Raw genomic sequence first — 23697 nt, forward strand, 5'->3', positions numbered from 1 at the left:
TATGGATTTTTACAAAATAAATTCTTACCAAAATGGACGGAAATACTTTGACATCTATACCTATAGAAACAATATGTGAAATGAACTCATTTTATGAGTATGACTTCATGAGAATGAATAGATTGTGACTTGATACTTAGCAATCTTCATATCAGGATAGGAATTTATAATGTGGCTCAAAACTTCATTCACAATACTTGTAGAGATTTCATTAAGTTCAGACAGAACTCTTTAGATCTTAGTCGGGATCATTATATTGTGAAACAGAATAGAGTATATGGAAATAGAAAAGAAGCTGTTTATATCAGGAGACAGAAAGAATTAACACATGAGCAATGACTCCATTGTAATAAACTAATGCAATCCATTACCTGCAAATAATATGGCAGATATACCATCATTTTTATTAGAAGGAATTCTGCTAAGTTTAAGAGAGAAAAAGGGGGAAAAGGAAAATGAAGAAATTTGTATTCTAAATGTTTTGGATCAGAAGTGAAGTCTCTTGATTGAAGAAAGGAAAATAAGAAAGTAATTCACCTGATGAATGGGGGAATAAAAGCTGCCATGGGTGTTGAAATAAATCATACTCCTTACTTCAATCAAAACAGATCCAATCTGCATGGGAAGCTAACTCTTTGCGTTTTCAGGGGAAGCTGAAGTAAAAGGTGAATTATTTCTTGAGATCCATCTGGTTAATGCTCCCCCCTTCTGTTCTGTCTTCCATATGGCAACTGGTAATTCCATGTAGAGTTACGTGACTGGAAAAGTTTGTTTCAGTTTTCCAGCAAATGTGCGTTGACATGGATGCAAGATGGTGTGAGTAATTAATTCCTTAATTCCCTAATTATCTGTGTTGACCACAAGGTCTACACCAAGGCTGGAGAACTAGTTTTGGGTGGCTGGATAATGAGAATGCTCATATTTGTTGCCCTCCACAGGATGGGAAGCTTAAGTGGGCAGCATGAACAGGAACAGGAAACTGTATGAAATGGGACAAAATGTTTTTGTGTTGGGGGATTTCCATTTGATAGGATCCTCATCCTGATTTTCAGCAGTTACCTCTCTTTGCATCACAGTCCTCATTAGCAGTCCTCTGATTCACTAATGTAAATGAAACACATACAGTGGTATAAAAAGTTAAATTCTGAAGTGCAAGTGCAAGTGAACATCATGGCGGTCTCTTAAGGGCTACCACAAAAATGCAAAAAGTAAGCAAAGGCTGGAATTCTATAAAGCTAACAGACCTTTGTTGATTATTCAAGATCAAGCCCCACACTTTAGATTACAACTTGAACATCTTAACAACAATACAGTGCTAATCAGAATATCATTTTCCTCTCCAGCTACAATAGTATTTGCAGCTATACTCTCAAGGAACATGGTGCTGGCATGAATAGGAGACACCATTGTCTCTCCTAAATAGAAAGTCCCAAGCTCTGATCCTGTAGTTCCCTTGGATGTATCTCCTCTTCTGTTTTGAGAGGCGTTTGTGGAGAAATAGGTGGGAGAGGGAGAGAACTTGGTTTTTCCTACAAAACCACTAGATAGAACCTATGGTTCTTATCCTTTCTTATTGTTGAAAAGAATATTCAAAAATATTCAAAACAAGATTGAAAAATATGTTCCTTGAACGTTGAGAAGTCCCAATGAGAAAAATAAGTTCCAAACTGCACATAGCCTCCAGACACCGCAGTTTTCAGTCTTTCTTGCAATGTGAAGAAATAGCTAAAATAACTTCTTGCTCTCCCCAAGAAGAAAATTAGTGAAGATTTATATTCTAATTCTTTACATAAACAGTTCCTGAGCTTGGATACTAGCAGTTCTCTGGCACTACATGGATGCATCCTAATGATGAATTCCTGAAATTCTAGTCCCAAAAACTTAGGAGGAAGGAGGAGGAATGAAACTGGGTTTGGGACATGTAATTCCTTTGCTACACATTCTCTTCTGTTCCTTTAGCCTCCACAAGGTTGTTCTTGTATCTATTTTTTTAATTACATGCATGTAACATTCTCTCTTGTCTTTTTCTTCCTTTCTGACTACTCTTCACCTTTTGTGGTCTCTGTTGAGTTGAACATTTTGTAAATCAGTTCTACATATTGATTAAAAATGTGTAACTAAGATGCAGCTAGATTACTGAATGACTGGATTTCATTTTGTAGTTCTTGTTCTCTTCATATTAATTTTTGTTATCTTTTGCTGAAAACTTCCATCAAGATGATAATTAAAATCAGCAGATGAGTGTTCAGTGAGCAGAAAGAAAAAAAATGTAGAAACAGATGCAATGCAAGAGTTTATTAGAATGATTGCTGGAGTACAACATTTACCTTTCACATGTCTTTTCAAGAAATAAATAAATGCAAAGGGCTTTGCAGTGCAAACACACTGAATTAAATTCAGAATTAGTTATTAATTCACAGATAAATCCCATGGATTTCAGTGGGTTTTCCTTAAGGACTTCATCACACAGCCAAATTTACCCATCATATGATGCTTTCAGCATTGTTTGGGGATGGAGCCTGCTGGATCCCATCAAATGCCATATAGCTACTTCTGATGGGGCTCCGTCCCTGAACTGTGCTGAAACATCATATGAGGGAGCAATGAGGCGAGCGTGGGGGGAAGCCAGGCAATGATGATTCCCCACATATGATGGGGAAGGTGGTGCTCTGGGCGCTGTGGGGTAATGGATTACCCCACTCCTCACAGATTTGTCACAATGCCATTTGTGTGTGTGTGTGTGTGTGTGTGTGTGTGTTAGGTGGTTTAATCTGATGAAGTCCTAAATCTGATAGGAATCTTAACTGAAATACCCACTGGCTATGTGGAGTTAGGACAGGGTCAAAGCTCTTAAAGCTGGTGGAAACATATCTTCCAGTTCATCTCAGGTTGCTTCCACACAGCCATATAATCCAGATCAGAATGTGGATTTAAGAAAATTTGGAGAGTTTCCAGGTTGGAGCTCAGAGAGTTGGCAGCCATTTCCTTCTTGTTTCCAATCAGCACTCTCTGAACTCTTTGGAGTAAAAGTGACAGTTAAAACCATTTCTCTCAGCAGCAAGCTAGAAACAGTAGCCAATCAGAATTCTGGCTCCTGACTGTCTTAGCCAATCAGCTGCTAACACATGTCTTACCAGTCAACCCATTACATCATGACGTCTTTTTACAATTCCCCACAAAAATTGGCAAAAAATGTTGGGGACCCAGCCACACTGCATGATTGTTGTGCTGTTATTCCATTTTAACTGTCATGGTTCCAAGGCTAAACCCTAAACTGCCAAAGCCAGGGATTCCATAGGATGTAACAATGGCAATTAGTTATGTTATTATGTATCTTTTAGTTATTTTGAATTTTGAATTGTTTGAAAGCTGCCTTGAGTCCCACTAGAAGATGGCATAAAGGTAAAGGTTTCCCCTTGACATTTCTAAGCCCAAGAGCCAGTGTTGTCTGTAGACCCCCTCCAAGGTCATGTGGCCGGCATAACTGCATGGAGCGTTGTTACCTTCCTGCTGGAGCAGTACCTATTGATCTACTCATATTTGCATGTTTTTGAACTGCTAAGTTGGCAGAAGCTGGGGCTAACGGTGCTCCCTGGATTCGAACCGCTGACCTTTCGGTCAGCAAGTTCAGCAACTTAGCGGTTTAACCCGCCGTGCCACCAGGGTCTCTGGAAGATTACATACAAAGGCAATAAATATACATAAATGCAATGGAATGATAGCAGTCTAATTCTCTAATATGAATTGGCACCTGCAGAGGCGGCCCTAGGTAATTTTCAACGGTAAGCAAACAGTAGTTTGGTGCCCCTCCTCCCCAACCAATCATTGATATATATTTTCTGTTCATCATGGGAGTTCTGTGTGCCATATTTGGTTCACTTCCATCATTGGTGGAGTTCAGAACGCTCTTTGATTTTAGGTGAACTATACATCCCAGTAACTACAACTCACATATGTCAAGGTCTATTTTCCCCCAAGAGCGCCTCAAGAGCGCCCCTGGGCAAAATCAACTATACGGCAAATGCTTACTTTGCATAATGGGTTGAGCCACTTCTGGGCACCTGAGTCATCAACCCAAAATATTTTCGTCAGAAATGTTATTAATCGGGGAATATCTTTATGCCCAGCATTTCCTAAGAGAAGATTTTGCCAAATAATACAACACTGTCTTTTGTATCTGTGGAAGGCAATTTAAAAATCCCACTTGACTATGGAATAGTTTTCAAAGAGAGTGAGCAGGGCATCATAACAAACAAATCTGTAGTCTTTCCAGCCTAATGAATGTTTAAAATTTCTTCCAATGACATGATGCAAAGATAATGTGCATCCATACCTTGTTTTATCCCTGTCTTCAAACCAGCTTGCCTTTGCACTAGGTTGGAACTTTTAAGAAATGATTTCAAACCTTCGTCTGTTTGTGCTTTTGCAAAATGTCTGGTATCTGAAAACAATGGTTTCAAAGATAATATTCTTCACAGCAGTGACAGCCCTGTTTGTCCGATATAGCTTTGATTTTTTACTATCGACACATAAGCCTTCTGAAGTATTTAATTTGGTCTCTTTTATGTGGTTTTGGTGAAGAGTGAGACACAGGAAACTTGAAAAGGAAGAGGGAAAAGAGGAAGAAACTTTCCAGTTTGTAGTTCATGCTCGTATTATTTATTGTATCACTTTGTAGAAAAATCCCATTGGGACCTACCTTTAACATCCTGGGCTGCTCCAAAGGCCACACTCAGTTCTAATTACCAGTGTAAACAGGGATTCTTCTCACCGATTCCAGCGGCGTTACTTCAGTTTTACACAGGTAGAGCTGAGGATAGTATATGCCCCTGGGTCTCTGTATGAGAAGGTGAAGAAAATCAATTTCAATATTGAATAAGATGCCTGTGGAGAAGGTCACTAAACTCTATAGGACCTGAATTTTAATGAAGGAATCTAACAACATGGGGGGAATCAAAGAAACTTTAATATGTGCTTTTTTAGAACTGTACATGGGGATTTGTGTGTGTGAGAGCGCATAAAGTTGAGAATTAAATAAAGGTGCTTTGTTCTCCACAATGTGCAGAGAGCTTTGCTTGAAATGTTCTCTAGAGAGGAACCTTTGCCACGGTTGCTTGCACAAAATCTTAGCTCATTACTATTTATTTGTTTATATCCACATATAGCATTATTGGAACACATGTTTAGAAGGGTATTAAAAAGGAAGCTCAGAGAGCTTACAATGGAATATATAGTCATCCCTCCACATTCATAGGGTTTAGCGGTACAGGACCTCGGTGAAAGTGAAAAGAAGAATAAAGAAATTGCTTTTCTCCCTAAAAAATACCTTTCCAAGAATTTTCTAGGTCTTCCAGCATGATTCTACGGTCAACTTTCATTGGAAGCAAGATGTAGAGCAGTGGTGTCCAAACTTTGGTCCTCCAGCTGTTTGGGCCTCCAACTCCCAGAAGTTCTGGCCACCTTGTCCAATGGTCAGGGATTTTGGGAGCTGAAGTCCAAAATACCTGAAGGACCAAAGGCTTAGAGGTTCCCAGGAAAAACCTTTTAATCAAATCTGTGAATCTAATCTGCAAAATTTGAAACCATGAATTTGGAGGGACAACTGTAGATGTTGGCTTTACAATTTAAGACATTTTCGAGGCTTAAGACATCGGGCTGGGCGGTTTCGTTTCGTTAATTCGTAATTCGTTAATAATTCGTTATTTTTTTCAATTACAAAACGATAACGAACCATTCTGGAGCAATTATTAAAAAAACGAATTTTCAAAAACGTTTTGTAAATGCTTCGTATTTCGATATTGTATTCGTTTTGTTATTGTTTTGAGGTCGTTTCGTTATTATTTCCGCATGTCTGGGCCAGTTTTATGGTTTAATTAGTGAAAAAAAATTATAATATCACACCAACAGTCAACAACAGAGGGAGAGGGAAGCTTCAGAAGGTTTTGGAGGTTTTTTAGCGTATTTCGCGGTCGCGTCCGCCATTAACGAATCGATTCGTTATTGTTTCGGAAATCGATTCGTTAATTTTTTACCATTTACGAAATTTCGTAAATATCGAACTTTTTAAAAGGAAAATTTTGTAATTATTTTAAATATCGAAACAAAAAAACCCCCCAAATACAAATCGATTTTAGAAACAAATTTTTCCGTTGTTACCCAGGCCTATTAAGACATTATCGTCTCTCTCTCTCTCTCTCTCTCTCTCTCTCTCTGTATGAGTATATATTGGAATGGGTCCTTTGGTGGCGCAGTGGGTTAAACCGCTGAGCTGCTGAACTTTCTGACCAAAAGGTTGGCAGTTCAAATCTGGGAAACAGGGTGAGCTCCCGCTGTTAGGCTCAGCTTCTGCCAACCTAGCAGTCCGAAAACATGCAAATTTGAGTAAATCAGTAGGAACTGCTTCTGCAGGAAAGTAACAGTGCTCTATGCAGTCATTATGGCCACATGATTTAGGAGGTGTCTATGGGCAATGCTGGCTCTTCGGCTTAGAAATGGACATGAGCACCACTCCCCAGAGTTGGACACAACTAGTCAGGGAAAACTTTTACCTTTACCTTTACCTTTATATATTGGAATGGATGGGAAATCCCAACACTGCTCACAATGGGGCAGCTTCTATCAATGGAAATGGAACAGAACCTTGCAATATCCATATTGTGGGGCCTTATGCATAACATCAATATAACAACCGAAATGAAAACAAACAATCAAAGGTAATCAAGATTAAAGTGATAAACTAGATTTCCAAATCCTGGGATTATTTCTGAAAGGTTTTTACTTGATGGAAAAATGACATCATGAGGAATATCCACCATCCTGGTGAAACTATTCTTTGGTACAAGTGACATGAACAAGAAGAATGCTTTTCTTATAGTCAGCCACTGTATTTCAGGTGGCAGTGAAACCAGAGAAAGGTCTCTAATAAAGATTGTAGTATAAAGGCAGGTATGTAATAAGATGGGCGACACTTCAAATAAAGAAAGGTCACCTGCCTTATGGAAAACATTACTTGGAAGATTTTGCAGTTTTGAATTTTAGCTTCCAGAGTCCACAAGACAGGCTCTGAAAAATTAGTTTTCCAAGCTTTGGTTTAGGATATCCTCACTATGACTTTCTCATTTAATCCTTATAACAAGAGAAATTTGCCATTCCAGAGATCTTTGCCTTAGGTCTTTGTTTGAGATAAATAAAAACAAGTCCACTCCACATTCCTCTTCCATGTGTAAACATTGGCCAGATTAGCAACTGAATCTTTTTCCAGTGTTTGCACCCTCAAGTCTATGTGGGACCCTTTCACAGTACATATAGTCATAGTGGTATGAACTTACTGTAACTATTACTGTAACTGTTAACAGTGAATTCGTATGGAAATAGCTCGAATAATCACCCACATGATCTGCCCACATGATCTCTAAGATCTTCTGGGGAGGCTCTTCTCTCGCTCCCACACCCATCTCAGGTCGATGGGAGCTTCTTGGTGGTGGCCCCTCGGCTCTGTAACTCCCTCCCCAGGGATATCAGGTTAGCACCCTCCCTATCCATGTTTTTTAAGGAACTAAAGATGTGGTTGTTCTGTTGTGCATTTGATTAGGCAATTACCTTGACAGTTGGCCCTAACCATGGCCTAAAATTATGTCCCAGCACCTTACTACTACACTATTCAAAATCTTAATGACCCTGTTATAACTATTCTTATCCTTACGCTGCTATATGACCTATGCACCTTATTGACTAGCCTGTTTTCTAACTTGTTTGCACACCAGCCCACCCTCCCACAACGAGACTTGAAGTATCTCTTTGGTTGTTGCTTATGATGCATGTTTTATTATTGTTACAATGTTGTTTTATGTTGTCTTACACTGTTGTTGTATTTTTATAATGTTTTTAACTCTGTGTGATTGCGCTTGGCCCCATGTAAGCCACCCCGAGTCCTTTCGGGGAGATGGAGGTGGGGTATAAAAATAAAGTTGTAATTATTATTATTATTATTATTATTATTATTAGTAGTAGTAGTAAAGGGTGCTTATATTTCTCAGTCAGAGAGTTCCTTTAATGCTTCACTAGACTACAAACCTAGGATTCCATACGATGTTGCCACGCTAGTTAAAGTAGGTTCACAATGCCCTAATGGTATAGGGTGAAAGGTCCCCTGAAGGAGTGTAAAACAGGCCGTGTAGCATAGAACTTTTTTCTTTAATATCCTCCCAATATCTGCTGTCTACAGCAACCAACTCACTCCCTAGCTGAGAAGAAGTGACAAGACAAACATTGGAGATAAAAGATATGCCCAGTGGTAGCTATGTAGAAGGATCTGAATAATTAATGAATAAATGTGTGGATGAACAAGTTATGAATAAATCTCAGTTCTATAGAGAACAGTGACATTAAGAAACGTTATGATCAATAGGAAAATTGACTTCAAAACACCACAGTGGCAAAGATTAGTATTTCAGTTCTTATCCAGAAGAGTGCTAGTTAACAAAGTTATAAGAAGAACAAATGGAATCTGATAACGGGGGAGATACAGATACTTAAAGAGAGCATACACTGAAAAGATTCACAATGAAGCAACTTAAAGTTCCAATTGGGGTAAATGATGAAAGGTGGTTGTTTCAGACCATATTTTTCTTAGGGTGTTTCCAGACAACACTAAATCACAGATTTTAAACAGGGGCAAAAAAATCCCGTGATTTCAGAAGAGGTCCACATACAGACCTGTTGGTCCTGGGATTTCTGCCTCCGTTATCCAGACTTGATGCTTTGTTGTGAGATTCAGAGGCTCCCAAGATGGCCACTGGCAATACTTTATCAAAAAAAAATTTCAAGATGCAGATATGTGGAGAATCACTGCAGTGAATCACTGCAAAAGTTCAGTTCTTTGTCCTGGCCAGAGACACATTTCATGAAGTTTCTGGCACACAAACAAAGGACCTCATTACACTAGAGAATGAATCCACTTAAAATCCGGTTTCTGCCTCCTGTAGATTGTTGGGGTTTGTAGTTTAGTGAGACTATTAAAGGCTCCTCTTTAAACTGCAAACCCCAGAATTCTGCAGGAAGTAGCAACTGGATTTAAAGTGGATTCATTCTGTAGTGTGATGAAGTATAAAGTTTTTGCCTTCTACTTGGGTGCCACCTTCTTTTTAGGAACTGACCAATCAGGAACAAACATTTAAAACCTGAGAATAAACTCAGATAAAAAATCCCATGATTCCCAACTGCCGGGACATACAGACATGCGAAGATCTGCATATTTGACTCAAAACCACGATATTCTCACACCTGTCTTTTTGTCTTTTGTAGCGATTGCTTCTGTGTTTACAGGGAATGGCATCTGACCACCCCCCTGTTTGCTGTGGGAATTCCTGGCATAAAAGTACTGTCTGGATGTGCCCTTAGTTTTGAAGATAAAGAGCTTTAGCTATAGCTTCAGTTTGTATTTCCTCACCCTTTACACTGATATATGTGGACCTAGCTTATCTCACAAACGTTTGGTTCATTTTTTGTGCAATTTAATCAGATAAGCACATCTATCTCTCATCAGCTCTCCAATTCACAAAACCCCCAGGAAAGTGGAAAAACCATGAATAAAACCTGCAAATGTGGAGGAACAACTCTATGTCTGTCTGTTTGTGTGCCTATCTATCTATCCATCTGTCTATCATCTATCATCTATTTATCTATCTTGGTGTGTACTTTCAAGTAGTTTTTGACTTATGGTGCCCTCATCACAATGTTTTCTTGGCAAGGTTTATTTAAAGAGACTTCTATCAAAAGTAATTTGCCTGTGCACAAAAGACAATAAGGCACCCCAATGTTCCTGGAAACCATTGCTGGGAAACCATGTGTTGTGTCTGGCCAGAGGTTGCTTCCCGTTATGGACCCAGAATCACTCTGAGGATACATTTACTTTTTAATGAATGCATGACCTAGCTCTTAAACTCTGTGTTAGCTGAAAAAACTTAAACATATAACGAGGGCATGGAGCTGGTAGAACTAGTTATTCCTACTTTCTTCCTTCCTCACTTCCTTCCTCTCTCTCACTCTCTAGCAAATTGCTAATAGAAAAAAAATATTTTGTTCTGTAGTCTGAACAAATTGCATTGCATTAGAATTCTGCTCTTTGGCTGGAGGAGTGAATTAGATGAGGGATATCATTTAGGGGGCTTTCCCTACTGGGCATAATACCCAATTTATTTTCATTTACATTAATTTTTCTACATCAATGGCTGCAAGATGCATTAAACTATTAAATGCAGGCAATTCCCAGGTCATGAGATGCAGAATTGAAAGGTGTAATGAATATATATTTAGATTGCCTATAACATTCCCCACCCCAATGTGGAACAATATGGTACAAATGGTGTGGGCTCGCCAGTTAATCGATTTGACAATTAGATGTCATGGAGGTATTCTGAGGGTTCCTGTGGCAGGGCAGAAGAAATGCATTTTTAAACACAATCTAATCTGATAATGCAGGAATGGCACAATGAAGGGAAGACGTTCAGAAATGAAACCATACATTAGATTCAGGTCGATCTGTCAAGGGACTGGGAAACGAGGAAAAGGCTAAGCACTGTCAACAGAATGTCTCTATCTCGAAAGTTAGTTGGAGGGAAATATTTTTGTAATTCATACAATTTCATTGGAACTGGTATTTCCTTCATTTTAAGGGACCATTGAATATGTCACCATGGTGGTTCAATATTAGGGGCCATTCTTTACCTTTATCTGCTTGGTAGGCCAAACTGCTATATTTTGGGTGCACCAGAAATTATGTAACATTCCAGCTGCCATTTTGGCCATTATTTCTCTCTTTAATATTTTTATGGGAGTTGGGAAACTCTTCAGGGTTGGGGAGAACAAACCACCTGCAACCAATTGTTTGCCTGAAAATTAATCTAGTTTTTAAGTGGGAGGCATAGTCTATGGGAAATCTTCCATAGAGCTTTAGAGTATGCAGTTAGAGGTCAAAAGAGCTCCATGTGTCTTGCGGACTTCTAACCTAGAAGACCACACCCCTCCTAGTTCTGATATAGGAAACCATGCAATTTCTGACTTAAATTGTTAGATGAGGCAACATGAGACAGTAACATGTATTTTTCAAACTTTAGGGCCAGAATCCTCTTGTGAGATATGGCTTTACGGGTGGACTTAAATCCACGGGAAACAGAACCCAGCAGTCCAATAATGTTCACATTTAATAAGGGGCTGCTGTTATATTACTATGAAGAAGAGCCAGCAAAGTGACTGGTGCACATTGAAACTAATACACGGCATGACAAATGCACATCAGGATGGATCCACACCTGTCTTGTTATGTATCCAGATACTGACTATGGGCCCATCCAGACAGTATCTTTATTGCGGTACACCCACAATAAAGAAGGGACTGTCCAGACAATGTTCTGGACAGTCCCAAATTCATTCGCTACAAACCAGAAAAACCCTGGTTTGTAGCGAATTAATTAGATCAGGGGTCCTCAAACTAAGGCCCGGGGGCCGGATACAGCCCTCCAAGGTCATTTACCTGGCCCTCGCTCAGGGTCAACGTAAGTCTGAAACGACTTGAAAGCGAACAATAACAACAACAACAATCCTATCTCATCAGCCAAAAGCAGGCTCACACTTCCCATTGAAATATTAGTAAGTTTATATTTGTTAAAACTGTTGTTCATTTTAATTATTGCATTGTTTTTAAGTGTTTTTTGCACTACAGATAAGATGTGTGCAGTATGCATAGGAATTCATTCATGTTTTTTCAAATTATAATCCGGCCCTCCAACAGTTTGAGGGATTGTGACCTGGCCCTGTGTTCAAAAAGTTTGTGGACCCCTGAATTAGATAGTGGATTTATTACACGCCTTCTTGGAAGGCACGGGATAAACCCACTATTTCCGGTGTTTGGACTGCAGTCCAGACACCATTCCCACAGTTTTCCAGACAAAATTAGTCCAGAAAACTGTGGGAATACCCACTGTCCTCCCTCAAAGCCCCCAAATTCTTTGAAAAGTAAAATATACTTACCCAGCCTACAGTACACTCTTGGAGCATCTCTCCTGGCACATAAAAATGATGCACCAGGAGAGCAGGGGGAGGGGGAAGGAAAATCACTTCTTCCTCTCCTTCTCCTGGCACATCATTTCTATGCTCTGGGAGAGCTGCTCCAAGAGGGTACTAGAGACCAGGTAGTTTATTTTACTTTTCAAAGGGGTCTGAGGGCTTTGGGGAAGGGGAGTAGTGTCTCCAGATGTTCTCTCGGGCCAGTCCCGCAAGAGCATCGTGGCACCCACTCCAGAAAGCATGTTTCTGGTGTGCGTGTGAACAGGCCCCCAGGAAGATCCGCATTTTAAAAACGCGGATTTTCCTAGGACAAAAGCCTGCCTGGATCCACCCCAGGAAGTACTGATGTGCATTGAGGCACTGTTGGTGGTATCCCATTACACATCTTTGCAATTCACAAACAGGGTTTCTTAGCACCTCTACTACACATATACATAAAGATAGGTTATGTCCACTGTGATAGAGAATTCAAGCCTGGAAGTGACTAGTTGTCTGAGCCATATTTTAGATAAGGATTCAGAGGAACAATGCATTCTCTGTTTCACCATTTACAATTTGAGCTGTGGAGTGGGTCCAGAAATTGCAATAATGTATTGTGTAGCAACTTTCCCATGTACCTGTTAAATCACCTTAAACATATCTCTTAGCAGTAGAAAGCTTAACATTATTTTTGTTAAAAAAATAGCAATATTTTAAAAGCCCCAATAATTACCTAATACTTACCTTAAACAATTTTGGAAGTTGCTCTGAAAGAATTCTGATGATTTTTCCTATATAAGCGTGTTTTTGTACTACAACTCTGGAGACCAGGATTTGATTCACCAGGATTTGATTCACCATTGAGCCATGGAAACCCACCAGATGGCTTTGGGCAAGTCATAGACTCTCAGCGCCAGAAAACACTGCAATTGGTTCACTTTAGAGACAACATAAATCAGAAATAACTTGAAGACGTATAATAGCAACAATTGTAAAACGGCCTCTATAAACCTAATAAATAGCATATTGAAATGTGTTGCTCTTGAAGTAAAAAGCAGTCACGAATTTTAAAAAATAACTTCAAGTACAAAAATTCAAATACTAATATGTTTTTTTTTTTTTTGTAAAATAGATTTTCAAGCTTTGGTGGTGATGAGATGTGAATGTTCTAGCTGTGGTGTTAATCCCACGATGGCACTTCTGCTGTCAAAAAGAATTTCCTGGAAATATTATTAGATCCCACTTCAAATTCTATTTTTATCATGTATATTGCTTACCACCTGATATGTATTATGGGAAATCTGATACCAGCACATTTTAAAAAATAGGTCTGTGTTTCGCTAGTGCCCTTTCTGAGAAATTGCTCCCTCTCTCTCTCTCGCTCTCTCTCTCTCTCTCTCACACACACACATACACACACATACATATATCCTGTTTAATGCAGAAAATCTGGGATCAGATCCTGGAATATCTGGAAGGGCCCTAGGTCTTCCAGTGTGATATGTTTTTGGTCAAGTCGAAATACAGAGTTTTCTAATATTCATAGTTTCAGGAATCAGAACATATCTCCTGTGGATCTTGGGGTTGCACTGTACATGTTCATTACATGATGGCTACCCTGTAAGTTAGTTTCATGTGTGAATGTCCTGCTAGTCACATTGATTGGCTGATCCAAGTTCTAGTATTATGATAATTCTCCAAATGAATTCATTATATCCAATACAATGCTTTTCAGTGATGGCAGTTAACATATTCAGTTGATAGTCATCGGCTTCACCAACCCAAACACACAGAACTCAAGAAATGAATTGGGCTCATACAGTTTAACATGTGGAAGCAACATTTATCAGGGCAAAAAACAAAAAACAAAACAAACACACACACATACACCAAAGTTAATCAAACAGCTTGGCAACAAACTTTTGGTCATTGATTCCAATTTCAGTTACTTGTTTATAAATTTATGTACTGTATAAATATACATTTTAGTCCAAAACAATCCTCTAAATGTACTTGTTATAAAATACTCATCATTCACCATTGGATTGCATCGCATTTATTTTGGAATGGAAAAAACATTAATTAGGTCTACACCTACAATATTGCTTATTCACTTACAAAGACATTTCATTTTATAGAGATCATTAGGTCCTGATCAATATTTGGAGATGGGAATGAATCCGCCCTCAAGCAAGAATCCATTGGTAATTCTGGTTCATGCATATCTTAATTACCCTTGGTGAAACCACATGTGACTCTCTTTCATCTTCTTGTTTTGCTTCTTGTTATGTTATTTATCATAATGGTGTACCCTTCTTAAGCATTTAAGTATCAGGACAGCATAAAGTTATTTTTTTTTTTTAAAAAATACCTTCATCATACTGGCATTAAATATGTTGTTATGTGCATTCAAATAGTTTCTGACCCACGGTAACCCTAAGCCAAGTCTATCATGGGTTTTTGTCCTTCTCTTCCCATGAGGCTAAAAGAGTGTGATTTGCCTGAAATCACCCAGTGGATTTCCATGGCCAAGCAGGGATCTGATTCTTGATCTCCAGAGCCATAGCCAATGCACTCAAACCAATGCACCACCCTGAATATTTGCAGCTCTGTTATGAATCTGCTTTCAATACATATTGGAGTGGGGTTTTTTTTGTGTCAGGAGTGACTTGAGAAACTGCAAGTCATTTCTGGTGAGACAGAATTGGCTGTCTGCAAGGACGTTGCCCAGGGGATGCCCAGATGTTTGATGTTTTACTATCCTTGTGGGAGGCTTCTCTCATGTCTCCGCATGGGGAGCTGGAGCTGACAGAGGAAGCTTATCCCTCTCTCCCCGGATTTGAACCTCCGACCTGTCACTCTTCAGTCCTGCCGGCACAAAGGTTTAACTCATTGCGCCACTGGGGGCTCTGATGGTGCAATTGGAATGGTGAGAATTAGACATGGAGTCTCTTTAGTGGTGGTCCACGATTGTGAACTATCTTCCCTAGTCAATATATGGCTGTTATATGGGTTTGGAGGGTTGTTTTGCTCCATGTGCTTTCAGTTCATATTTTACTGAATTAACAGTTAATTTGTGCTTGCTGTTGTTCATTCATTCAGTTGTTTCCGATTCTTCTTGACCTCATGGACCAGCCAGAGCTCCCTGTCAGCCATCACCACCCCCAGCTCCTTCAAGGTCAATCCAGTCAGTTCAAAGATCCCATCTATCCATCTTGCCCTTGGTCGACCCCTCTTCCTTTTCCCTTCCATTTTCCCCAGCATAATTGTCTTCTCTGAGCTTTCCTTTCTTCTTATGATGTGGCCAAAGTACTTCATCTTTGCCTGTACTATCCTTCCCTCCAATGAGCAGTCGGCCTTTATTTCCTGAAATATGGACTGGTTGGATCTTCTCATGGTCCAAGGCACTCTCAGAACTTTCCTCCAACACCACAGTTCAAAAGCACCTATCTTCCTTCACTCAGCCTTCCCTATGGTCCAGCTCTCACACCCATAGGTGACTATGGGGAATACCATTGCTTTAACTATGTGGATCTTCATTGCCAGTGTGATGTCTCTACTCTTCACTATTTTATCGAGATTGGACAATGCTCACCTCCCAAGAAGTAAGCATCTCCTGATTTCCTGGCTGCAGTCTGCGTCTGCAGTAATCTGCAGTGTGTTACTGCCTCCATGTTTTCTCCCTCTATTTCCCAGTTGTCAATCATTCTTGTTGCCATAATCTTGTTTTTTTTTATGTTTAACTACAACCCAGCCTTTGCGTTTTCTTCTTTCACCTTGATTAGAAGGCTCCTCAGTTCCTCCTCACTTTCAGCTATCAAAGTGGTGTCATCTGCATATCTAAGGTTGTTAATGTTTCTTCCAGCAATTTTCATCCCAGCCTTGCATTCATCAAGCCCCACACATTGCATGATGTGTTCTGCATACAAGTTGAATAGGTTGGGTGAAAGTAAGCCTTTCCCAATCTTGAACCAGTCTGTTGTTCCATGGTCAGTTCTTACTGTTGCTATTTGGTTCTTATACAGATTCCTCAGGAGAGAGACAAGGTGATTTGGTATGCCCGTACCACCAAGAACTTGCCACAATTTATTATGATCCACACAGTCAAAGGCTTTAGAATAGTCAATAGTCTTATTAATTATGAAGGCTACTCCTCTTGTCCGCTGTAGTAGATCTGGTGGTCATCTGATATGAAGTGGCCCATTCCAGTCCATTTCAGTTCGCTGACCCCCAGAATGTCTTGACATCCAGGGCAAACATCCAGTTTGCCTGGCTCATAAATATTACATTCCAGTTCCTATGCTGTGTTGATCTTTAGAGCATTGGATTTGTCGTTCACCTCCAGTACCGTTGGCCGCTAGTCTTCCTTTCAGCTTTGAGCTAGCTGCGTCATCACATCTGGGGTTAGTTGAACTTATCCTCTGCTCCTCCCCAGTAGCATTTTGGCCATCTTCCAACTTGGGAGTCCCATCTTCCAATGGCATACTGACATATCTCTGGTTGTACTGGTCCATTTAGCTTTCTTGGTAAGAATACTGGGGTGGTTTGCCATTGCCTTCACCAAACAAATACCACCAATGTGTGTGTGTGTTTGCTGTTGGCATGATGGCAGGCAGGGAAGGGAAGGGACTTAAATCCATGACAAGTGCCTTGTCTTTCCCCCTGATGGTGTGGCACTGGCAGTGCCTGACCAAATGATGGTGGAGTTGCTATGGAGAAAAGAAGGCAGTGAACAATTGTCTGAGTTCGCCACAATGGTGAAGAGGATGGTTTCCTAGACCCAGCATCATGTGGGTTTCCAGTCGATGGGCTGCCTCCATTCCCTGCAGTGGGTGACACAAACCCTAGTGTCACACCACTGACTGTAATGCAGATTATGATAATGATATAAAAACTGAGATGAAGGAATTCCACATCAAACCTGCCAGCAGAGAAAGTTCCAACTAACCTTTCTATCTCCTCCTCCAACGACAGACCTCAGAAGGCTTTTAATGGCTTTCCACCCATCTCCACTTCACATAGATTCAGCAAGGTGGGTGTGCTGCCATCGTGTCTCGTTTGACCCTTAGAGGCTGTAGCAGCATTGAAGTTTCCTGAAAAAATATGGATATTTAGTGAAATATGTTCCCTTTTTAATAGGAAGTAATCCATTTTGTAGAAGCATCGCATGTAATTTGGTGCAATTGAACTTCGTCTTTAACCTTTTGCTATGATTTATGTGATTAGGTCACCAGAGAAAGTAGTTTTCGAAAGCATGATTAACCACTTTAAGGAAATGATTTCTGTCTTCAAGCACTCTGTGTAACTGCACTGCTTCAAGTGTTTGTCCTTCCTTGTAAAATTGCTGGGATGAGAGAAGGGGAAGCGAGGGGAAAACATGTTGCTTTGAAGAATTGTCTTAGATTTTTTGAAAAATGAGGACCCTGGAGGCCAAAGCAGTCAGCAGAAGATGACTGGAAGCTCCATTATGACTATCAGAAGTGATTTCCATGGACCAGGCTTTCCACCCATCTGCACATCATACAGATTCAGAAAGGACACAGGTGAGTGTGCTGCCATTATGTCTATCACGGCTATCAGATGAGAGGTGATTTCCAAGGATCTGGAAATGTGATTTCCCACAACAAGAATTATGCTTGTTGTTGTGCATAATTCTTCCACTTATGAGTGGTGTAGGACTGCCCTTAACATTTTTGTTGACTGAGGCAAATGACATGATGATGCATCCTTACCCCTAGTTCTATTTATAAAAACTAAGCAGGCTCCAGTTGAACTGCAGTTAATACTGGTAACACAATAATAATAATAATAATAATAACAATAATAATAATAATAATAATAATAATAATAATAATACCGTATTTTATACTGCTCTGTCTCCCTGGGGGGACTCAGGGCAGTTTCCAAGCAACAACATCAAAGATACAGAGTCACAACATGAACAAAAAATAACAGTAACAGCACCATAAGCATGGGATTATCCAACAACACATCAATATTAAAAGAAAAAAAATCCTGCCTGCTCTTCATGTCTATTTGTAAGGGTATGGAAAAGGAATGGGTCAGGACAATTTAAAAGGCTGGGCCAAGAGTGATACAAATTGAAATAAGATGGGACTGGCATTTGGGTACAGTACTGTAATAGGTAAACGACAAAAGCGGGGACGGGTTATTTCCAGGGGCCCGTTAGGAGAATGACCAGGGCAATATATAGGGGGCTAGGTAGTGTCTGGACAGTGGTTACTCTCAAAGATTTGTTGAAACCAGCAAGTCTTCAAACTCTTCCGAAAAGAGGGGAAGGATGGAGCCTGTCTTATTTCCCTTGCAAGGGTGTTCCAGAGGCAAGGAACCATCACCAAGAAGGCCCTCTCTCCCATCCCCACCAACCATGCTTGTGACGGAGGTGGGAGCAAGAGGAGGGCCTGCCCGGAGGATCTTAGAGTTTGCGCAGGTTCATAGAGGAAGATGCGATTGTGAAGATAGATCTTCCATTTCATCCAAAAGATGCTTCAAGAGCTCCAAATAGATTACATGTCACATAAAGCTCTATCCATTCTATACCCCACTGAAGGGGCCACCTGCAGTTTCTGCCCCATACTGTCTAATGTTAGCAGTGGTTCTGTATAGAGGCACATATGAGAAATCATGTAACAATTCAGCATATTTCTAGGTAACTGGAAATATCTGACACTAAAAGCGCTTGGAGGTTTATTTGGAAGAGAAAAAAATATATAGATGGAGAAAGAATTTTAAATCCCTTGTGGCTCCTCTTCCTCTTCTGAAGCAACATTTTCATAAACAAAGTAGTCACTGGGGTTTAAAAACCACACATTTGCATGCAATCTTTACTTTGGCCCCTAGTTAAAATCTGCCCTTTTTGTTTCTTTACTTTCCTTCCACCTGTCTTTACAGTGACACCTCGTTGCTGTAGAAAACCTGCCGCTCTCTTTGCACGTGCTGTTCTGTTTGGCTGCGGGCAGAAGTGCCAGTTGAAAACTACAGACAATTCCTATAGCAGCCCAGGTTGTGACCCATCAAAATTCCCTGGCTGGCTGAACAGTGATTAACATTTAAAATATATGCAAACTAGGCTCCTAATTAAAGTTCAATAATGTAAGACTTTGAACCTGTTCATTGCCTTTGGAAATAATCAGAAAAGCAGGCTGCTTATCACCCAAAGTCATTATCATAAAGCACTGCATTCCCTACCTCCCCACACTTTTCAACTCTGCAGTGGGTGACAATAACTATGTCAAAGCTGCAGAATGTGTGTCTGAGAACTGTTGCATGGATTCCTTTGGGCATGCTATAACAAAATATCTAAGGGGTGTGTGTGTGAAATAAAATGTTGACCAAATAATAATAATTAATAGCAACAAGAACAACATCATGTGAACTGAATGCATATTAAAATTAACTACTTCAATATTCATAATTTACATTCATAGTTTAAAAATAATTTGGATAGGCCTACAAGAAGAGCTGGGCTTTACTGCTGTTTTATCCAGTTGACAAATCACTTCCAGCAGATCATTCCACAATCTGGAAATGACCGCAGAAAATGTCTGCTGGCAGCCTAGTTTTGGGAGAAGATGATCCTGTAGGTTAAAGTTTTTGAAACTTTAGGTTGCAACCCCTTTTGGAGTCCCATAACAATATATAGGGGTTGCAAAAAACTTGTGTGCCTTGTCACTGTTTTGGACATTTACATGAATTTGTTAGCAACAAAGTTCAACGAATGCTTCAGCTGTATTTCATAAAAATAGGAAAATAAGCCTGCCTTGTTTAGCAAAGCTTACAGATGCTGGTGTTACTTAATGACTCTCTTTATAGCTTCAGAAATTCTTCCCTTCACATTTTCATTCTAAAAACTAAGATGACTTCATAAACCATAGCATGACTGCATGGAGCGCCATTACCTTCCTGCCAGAATGGTACCTTTTGATCTACTTCCAATTGCATGTTTTTGAATTGCTAGGTTGGCAGAAGCTGGGGCTAACAGCAGGAGCTCTCACTGCTCCCTGGATTCGAACCTGTGACCTTTCAATCAGCAAGTTCAGCAGCTCAGTGCTTTAACCCACTGCACCACTGGGGCTCATACTCAATTGAAATCAAAAACATCAGTCATCTACCACTAAAAGTTCAAGAAGAATTTGGAACCTGTGCAGGCAGGGAAAAGTTAATACTACCTATTTGTGTGTGTGTGTGTGTGTGGGGGGGGGGGGGGGCGGGGTGGGTTGGAAGAAAAGGATGTGGATTACATGCATTTCTGTGAACAAGTGGGATGTTGATATGGATCCATTTCAGGCACAAGACCAACTCTGCAACCTTGAACCACTTAGGTTGAAGGTATGGACCTCCCAAAGCACCCCATTGTGGCATCCCAGTTCAGGAGAAGAAAGGAGTGCCACCAGAGTACAAGGACTTTCTCTCAGTATCAGGAGAATTGCTGTAATGATGATGTGTTTTTGCATTTGAGAAGAAGACATACATCCCAAGTACTAAATAAACATTGGAAAGAAATGAAGAAATCACTGGATCAGTTGGCATCTTATAGTTTCCAAAGAGAAATTGTCTTCATGCCCTCCTGTCTTAGGGGAATAGCTACAATAACGATGGGGTTTTCTCTATGTGGAGCAATTGTTTTTGCGAGGGCTCTAGATCTTCTATTTCATGTCAAGGATTCAAAGGATCCAATGAAGAAACCCAATAAAGGCATAGCGGGACGGAGGGTCAGTGACCTCATATTGCTTAATCACTGAAATGTTAGTGCCAAAGGGACCAAAACTGAGAGTGGCCTGGATATTTTTACAATGGGGCTGCTACATTTATTTGCCTGTCTGGGACCATCAGAACTATAATACCACAAAAGCTACTATCTGTGGAATATTGAATGTTGTATATCAGCAACCTTCATAAAGTAAATCTTTTATTATAGTGGTTGAATTGGGATGACAGGAGAGGGGCTAGCTAGCAGAACAATATTGACTATTGTGCTGTTCAAATCATGTGACAAAAAAAATGATGAAAATGAATTGTGGTCTCTTTGATATCTTACCTTCTTGAATCCTTCCATCCTTGCTGACAACGGTTGATTTGTGGAAGATGAAAGACAGTGATTCAATTTGTCACAACTTGGGAAGAAATCAGTGTCTCCATCAGAGATACAGCACTGGGTTTCACAGTGAAATATTCCTTCAGTCCCCAAATCTCTAGCATTGCAGTAACCTAAAAACTAAATTGAGCATTAGAATCTCCTTTCAGGCATCCAAAGAAAAGGGACTGACAATGTTACCAAGGGAATGCAAAACAAAGAAAATATACAAGTTCTATGTGAACATTTTTCTTTGTCATGGATTTACCAACCAGAACTTTTTCCACCATAACTTCTAGAATCTCCCAGCCATCATATTCCCAGCTCTGAATATTTTCCAGACTCTGGCCACAACATGTAAGTTCTGCACACATTGGAACATAGTAAACAAATATCTGTACACACTTAAATTATGGCCTGAGCAAATTATTCACATGACAATTCTTTACTCCTTTGTTTTCTATGGGGAATTGTAAACATCTGGAGAGACTCTGAAAGAATGATTTGGTGCCCTAAACTTCTGCTGAGGTATCAGCATGTGTGTGAAACTGGGCTTGATTTATCTTAAGCAAGCATCCAAAGATTGTGCATGTACTGTATGATCAAAATCTCTCCTGACCCACAAAGTCAAGAACATGAGCAATAAAGTAGTTTCTTCAATGTATATAAAAGTATATAAGGATTGTAAGCATGAGTAATACAGAAAACAAGTTGAGTTCACCACTAACAAGCCATTGGTCATATAGTATTGTTCAGGATAGCCTGAAACAATACAAAAAGTCTATTTCTTAAACAGACTTTCTAAAAAGAGGGTATTTTCTGCAAACAGTGAGATGCTTGTGCTTATTAAATAGTAGGGAAAATTGCCATAGATCTCTTTAGAAGATGATTAGTCATGCATAGGCTCTTGGGTCAGTTATACATTTTTCTTGAGAGTATCTGGAGTTCTGAATGCTGTTTTTCGCAATGCAAAATTGGCATTTTTTAAAAAAAATGCTGGCAAACACAGTCTTTCTTTAAGATGCCATGTGATTTACACTGGCAATGGGAAACTTGTGTCATCATAAGTTCATCAAGGCTGACTTAGAAGGTGTCTTCCTCAAAGGAGGAAGTTCTTCTTTGAGGAACCTCACAAGGATCCTTTCATCTCAGGAAAGATTCCACAGTCCCATTTTTGAACAAAGGTGTTGTCACGGGGCACAATATCACACAGGCGAGAGAAATTGGTATATTTTAGGGCATATCTTAATGCAGAAGGACCATGGATCAGATCTGTAGTGGCCAAATGCTGCATAAAGCTGATCCGGGATAACAGCGCAAGCCACCATAATGTGACCTTGCCCTGTGTTAACAAAACTGGTTGGATAATCTGAATTCTAGCCCAGCATTTCGGGCCCTGGGTTTACTGGATTTGGGTGGCTTGTGGTCAGAGGATTGCATCTACCGCCCTCTCATTTTCTCCAAGTTATGGTGGTCTATTACTGCAATATAGGTCCTATCAATTGGCCATTGCCTGCAGTGACGTTGGTTGGGGTGACACGGAGATTTTGGAAGGTAGAGGAGAGAACAAGGGGCCATGATTGGACTGAAGCTTTTATACTGTGGAAACATGATGAAATGCCATAATGCACTGGAAAAAACAATCATGCTTGATAACATTGGATGTGGTTGCACTATCATTGATAGCAAGTATATACTGGAAGATCATCTTTGATACTGCACCTCTCTTTAATTACACAATTGTACCAATTCGTAGTCCCATGATCTTATTTCTTGTTACCCTTTTTTTCTGCACTTTCACTGTTCCACAATATTTTATTTCAGTTTTTTTAGAGCAATTCTGCAATTTTAGTTTTTTTTAATGCAAAAATAACTGTAAAATGGAAAATAAACAGAATCAGACAGGTTGTGAATAGCAAAATGTAGAGAAGGAGAAGCCGAGCCTTTGACATCACTTTCCTGCTGACATGGAGGCACAGAAGTGGAACAGATCCATTTTACCAATGTAGGTGATAGGAATGTTGTGGGATTGTGAAGAATGGAGTAAGAATAGAAGGGAGCCAGATCGGCAGTGAGCTGCTTCAATGATGGTTTACTTATCTCGTGTGATGAAGTTGAACCAACTTTGTCAAGGAAGCTGTGCCCCTGAGACTTGCTGTGAAGTTCTGAAGATGGAATGCCTAAAGCACTTTCATGGCTGTCTGGATCAGGATGATCTGACACCTGATCATCTCCCAATTACACAATGTAACATTTGAAAATTTTCTGTTCCTCGTATGAAAGTCTTATTCTTGTTTAATTATGCGGTACTTACTTTGAAAGTAGTCATTATACTCCAGAAACCTTGTTTTTATGGCTGCCACAAACTATGTTGAATTGGTTGAGACTTGATTATATACATTGAAAAACTATAGCAAAATGTGCTGCAGGATGTCCCGCAGAAACAATTTTTGCAGTTTAATAAACGTTTTTTCAATTTTTAATAAAACCAATTTGGAAATATTTATAACCCAGGAACAAAAACCGTGTTACATAGTGTTATGTGCTGTAAGATTGTCTTG

This window comes from Anolis sagrei, chromosome 2 (assembly GCF_037176765.1).
Source record: "Anolis sagrei isolate rAnoSag1 chromosome 2, rAnoSag1.mat, whole genome shotgun sequence".
Classification (NCBI taxonomy): domain Eukaryota; kingdom Metazoa; phylum Chordata; class Lepidosauria; order Squamata; family Dactyloidae; genus Anolis; species Anolis sagrei.